The sequence below is a fragment of the Schistocerca serialis genome, unplaced genomic scaffold (assembly GCF_023864345.2).
Source record: "Schistocerca serialis cubense isolate TAMUIC-IGC-003099 unplaced genomic scaffold, iqSchSeri2.2 HiC_scaffold_1246, whole genome shotgun sequence".
Lineage (NCBI taxonomy): Eukaryota > Metazoa > Arthropoda > Insecta > Orthoptera > Acrididae > Schistocerca > Schistocerca serialis.
The window spans coordinates 162,501-167,500 of record NW_026047454.1 but is presented as its reverse complement, the minus strand read 5'-3'; the positions used below and the strand labels follow the sequence as shown (position 1 = coordinate 167,500).

The window sequence follows — 5,000 nt, the reverse complement described above, 5'->3', positions numbered from 1 at the left end:
TGTGCCTTAACCTAACTTACGTTGTGCCTTAACCTAACCCATGTTGTGCCTTAACCTAACCCATGTTGTGCCTTAACCTAACCCATGTTGTGCCTTAACCTAACCCATGTTGTGCCTTAACGTAACCCATGTTGTGCCTTAACGTAACCCATGTTGTGCCTTAACGTAACCCATGTTGTGCCTTAACGTAACCCATGTTGTGCCTTAACGTAACCCATGTTGTGCCTTAACGTAACCCATGTTGTGCCTTAACGTAACCCATGTTGTGCCTTAACGTAACCCATGTTGTGCCTTAACGTAACCCATGTTGTGCCTTAACGTAACCCAATTTGTGCCTTAACGTAACCCAATTTGTGCCTTAACGTAACCCAATTTGTGCCTTAACGTAACCTAATTTGTGCCTTAACGTAACCTAATTTGTGCCTTAACGTAACCCATATTGCGCCTCAACCTAACCTATATTGCGCCTTAACCTGACGCACGTTGTCGCTGAACCTGCTCTGTAATTGTTATGCAACTCGTTAAATTAGTGTAGTGTTGCCTAACCGCAACCCTCGCAATATAGTTCGCTATTCGCACTGCCCGGTCCCCTGTGTATCGCGTCATGTTAAACACCTTGCAAGTGTTGCTGACTTTCCACATGCTCCTGCTATACACTGTAATGTGGATAGCAGCAGGACGTACATGCCCCCCCCCTTCCCCCCTGCCTTCGCAAGCTGGTCGTTGAGAAGTTTGCATGTTCAATGCCCTTCGCATGCCGACGTACTCAGCCTACGTTGTGGTACGGCCTGTCACCTGTCCGCGGATGTACGCAAAACCCACAAACTGTGCTGCACATTGGTCCGTATGTACTGAATGATACATCGTGGCACATGTGTGACCGTACGACGACTGCGCCTAGCAACGGCGGACCATACAGTCCAAATATTGTGGACGCAGCTACGTGTCGTCTCCCTTTAGGAGCTGGATTGCAGTGTGGTACGCCATTCAGACGTGTGGGAGGAACGGACGCCCTGGATGGCGATCAGCATGAGCAGTCTGTTGATGTAGTGGAGCGTGTATTCGGACGTAGTCGTCTCTTCTCACACACTGTGATAGCATGTTGCACCGCGTTCCACATCTGCGACATGCTGCAGAGGCCGGCTGACAGTCGTTCGCGCAATGGACACCGCATACGTACGGGGGCTACCTTCCACGTGTTCTCTAGGCGTGCACATGTTGTTGCGTCTATGTGGGCAGACGTAGTGTGTTGTGACACCTGACACAGGCATGCAATACTCGTTGCAAATGGCGATGGACGTCTACGTTTGCTGGTGACGTTACGCAAATGAACAACTGGTAACCCGTTGTGGTGCGGTTGTTCTCGCTAGAGGTGAATCAGTGTTGGCGACGATCGGTCGAGCTATTAACCGGTTGTTTCATGGATACCCACCATGCCCACGAACGTGAAAGGGGACCCACCATGCCCACGAACGTGAAAGGGGATCTGGGTGTGAGGCGATACGCGGCGGTGGCTGGGTGGGACCGTCCCCGGCCGGTGAGGGGGGGCCGCCCGGCGTGCTGGCAGCGCGGTGCGTGGGCGCACGCGCTACAGCCGGCTGGTGGGGGCGGCCAGTGGCAGGCGCGCCGGCCGACGGACGCGGCAGGCGGCGCAGCTGCGCGCCGGCGCCCCCTGCTCGCGGCGCCTTGCGGCCAAAGTAGGTCCTCGCGGGCCCGGTGCGAAGCGCGGTGGCCATCTGCAGTGTGCTGGTCCGATTGAGGACTGTGTGCGCTGAGGATGCGCCGCCGCCCGGCGCTCGGCGCCGCGACGCCGTCTGCTGCTCGGTCGCCCCAGCGGTTCTCGCAGGTGGTTTGTATCGCAGCTGTGCGGACGTGTTGGCGCGTGCGCTGTGCTGGGAGAGTTCGCTTCGGCACCCAAGTGGGGCTTTTGTCCTTCTGTGGCGCTGGCGTTGGAGCTGCCGGTCACCGTAGGTGGCGCGTGTTGTCTCCCGCCGGCAATGCCACGACAGCACGCTCCCGGGCCTCTGTCGGCAGCGGCAAGCTCAGTTGGGAGCACGGGTGGTCGCACCTAAAGCGTCTACTCGCCTAACTCCGGGCGATTGCGCCTCTCTCGAACCCGACCAAGTACTTAGGACGGCGCTGCGCGCCGCCGGGACCTGAGAGGGTTTCGAGGTGTGTTGTGCAGGGGAGCTCAGCCTCCTCCTGTTTGCAGAATAATTGAGCGGACGCTTGCGTGTTCGCGCGGGCCCCCGGGACACACTCCCGGGCGGCCGGCTGCTCAGCTCTAGTTGACGCAGCTCCCTGGTTGATCCTGCCAGTAGTCATATGCTTGTCTCAAAGATTAAGCCATGCATGTCTCAGTACAAGCCGCATTAAGGTGAAACCGCGAATGGCTCATTAAATCAGTTATGGTTCCTTAGATCGTACCCACGTTACTTGGATAACTGTGGTAATTCTAGAGCTAATACATGCAAACAGAGTCCCGACCAGAGATGGAAGGGACGCTTTTATTAGATCAAAACCAATCGGTCGGCTCGTCCGGTCCGTTTGCCTTGGTGACTCTGAATAACTTTGGGCTGATCGCACGGTCCTCGTACCGGCGACGCATCTTTCAAATGTCTGCCTTATCAACTGTCGATGGTAGGTTCTGCGCCTACCATGGTTGTAACGGGTAACGGGGAATCAGGGTTCGATTCCGGAGAGGGAGCCTGAGAAACGGCTACCACATCCAAGGAAGGCAGCAGGCGCGCAAATTACCCACTCCCGGCACGGGGAGGTAGTGACGAAAAATAACGATACGGGACTCATCCGAGGCCCCGTAATCGGAATGAGTACACTTTAAATCCTTTAACGAGTATCTATTGGAGGGCAAGTCTGGTGCCAGCAGCCGCGGTAATTCCAGCTCCAATAGCGTATATTAAAGTTGTTGCGGTTAAAAAGCTCGTAGTTGGATTTGTGTCCCACGCTGTTGGTTCACCGCCCGTCGGTGTTTAACTGGCATGTATCGTGGGACGTCCTGCCGGTGGGGCGAGCCGAAGGCGTGCGACCGCCTCGTGCGTGCTCGTGCGTCCCGAGGCGGACCCCGTTGAAATCCTACCAGGGTGCTCTTTATTGAGTGTCTCGGTGGGCCGGCACGTTTACTTTGAACAAATTAGAGTGCTTAAAGCAGGCAAGCCCGCCTGAATACTGTGTGCATGGAATAATGGAATAGGACCTCGGTTCTATTTTGTTGGTTTTCGGAACCCGAGGTAATGATTAATAGGGGCAGGCGGGGGCATTCGTATTGCGACGTTAGAGGTGAAATTCTTGGATCGTCGCAAGACGAACAGAAGCGAAAGCATTTGCCAAGTATGTTTTCATTAATCAAGAACGAAAGTTAGAGGTTCGAAGGCGATCAGATACCGCCCTAGTTCTAACCATAAACGATGCCAGCCAGCGATCCGCCGCAGTTCCTCCGATGACTCGGCGGGCAGCCTCCGGGAAACCAAAGCTTTTGGGTTCCGGGGGAAGTATGGTTGCAAAGCTGAAACTTAAAGGAATTGACGGAAGGGCACCACCAGGAGTGGAGCCTGCGGCTTAATTTGACTCAACACGGGAAACCTCACCAGGCCCGGACACCGGAAGGATTGACAGATTGATAGCTCTTTCTTGATTCGGTGGGTGGTGGTGCATGGCCGTTCTTAGTTGGTGGAGCGATTTGTCTGGTTAATTCCGATAACGAACGAGACTCTAGCCTGCTAACTAGTCGCGTGACATCCTTCGTGCTGTCAGCGATTACTTTTCTTCTTAGAGGGACAGGCGGCTTCTAGCCGCACGAGATTGAGCAATAACAGGTCTGTGATGCCCTTAGACGTTCTGGGCCGCACGCGCGCTACACTGAAGGAATCAGCGTGTCTTCCTAGGCCGAAAGGTCGGGGTAACCCGCTGAACCTCCTTCGTGCTAGGGATTGGGGCTTGCAATTGTTCCCCATGAACGAGGAATTCCCAGTAAGCGCGAGTCATAAGCTCGCGTTGATTACGTCCCTGCCCTTTGTACACACCGCCCGTCGCTACTACCGATTGAATGATTTAGTGAGGTCTTCGGACTGGTACGCGGCATTGACTCTGTCGTTGCCGATGCTACCGGAAAGATGACCAAACTTGATCATTTAGAGGAAGTAAAAGTCGTAACAAGGTTTCCGTAGGTGAACCTGCGGAAGGATCATTACCGACTAGACTGCATGTCTTTCGATGTGCGTGTCGTGTCGCGCAACACGCAGCTACCTGTACGGCTCGCAGTAGCCGTGCGCCGCGTGCGGAACCACGCGTTCGTCTCAAAACTAACGGCAATGTTGTGTGGTACGAGCGCTGAAGCGCTGGAGCGGCTGGCCTGCGGCACCTGGCGCCTGGCGCCGGTTTTGAATGACTTTCGCCCGACTGCCTGTCCGCTCCGGTGTGGAGCCGTACGACGCCCATCGGCCGTGAGGCCGTTGGACACTGAACGCTGGAACAGGGCCGCCACACGCCTCAGTCCCGCCTATGCAACTGTCTCGAAAGAGATGGTGGAAACTATGAAAAGATCACCCAGGACGGTGGATCACTCGGCTCGTGGGTCGATGAAGAACGCAGCAAATTGCGCGTCGACATGTGAACTGCAGGACACATGAACATCGACGTTTCGAACGCACATTGCGGTCCATGGATTCCGTTCCCGGGCCACGTCTGGCTGAGGGTCGGCTACGTATACTGAAGCGCGCGGCGTTTGCCCCGCTTCGCTGACCTGGGAGTGTCGTGGCCGCCTGTGGGGCCGGCCGCGTCTCCTTAAACGTGCGATGCGCGCCCGTCGCCTGGCGGTTCGCATACCGGTACTTACTCGGTAGCGTGCACAGCCGGCTGGCGGCGTGGCGTGCGACACCTCGTACAACGACCTCAGAGCAGGCGAGACTACCCGCTGAATTTAAGCATATTACTAAGCGGAGGAAAAGAAACTAACAAGGATTCCCCCAGTAGCGGCGAGCGAA

At 55.8% G+C, this 5,000-nt stretch overlaps 2 non-coding genes and 1 pseudogene across 2 annotated transcripts; all 3 read left to right on the top strand.

Annotated features, from left to right (window-relative positions):
* The first annotated feature begins 2,298 nt into the window (after positions 1–2,298).
* On the top strand, positions 2,299–4,207 carry LOC126436803 (small subunit ribosomal RNA). Its single transcript, XR_007580935.1, has one exon. It is a non-coding gene; the product is annotated as a small subunit ribosomal RNA (ribosomal RNA).
* A 353-nt stretch (positions 4,208–4,560) lies between these two features.
* Positions 4,561–4,715, top strand: LOC126436789 (5.8S ribosomal RNA). The gene has a single exon (XR_007580922.1). It is a non-coding gene; the product is annotated as a 5.8S ribosomal RNA (ribosomal RNA).
* Positions 4,716–4,903: 188 nt separating this feature from the next.
* LOC126436819 (large subunit ribosomal RNA) overlaps positions 4,904–5,000 on the top strand; it is a 4,439-nt pseudogene continuing 4,342 nt past the window's right edge.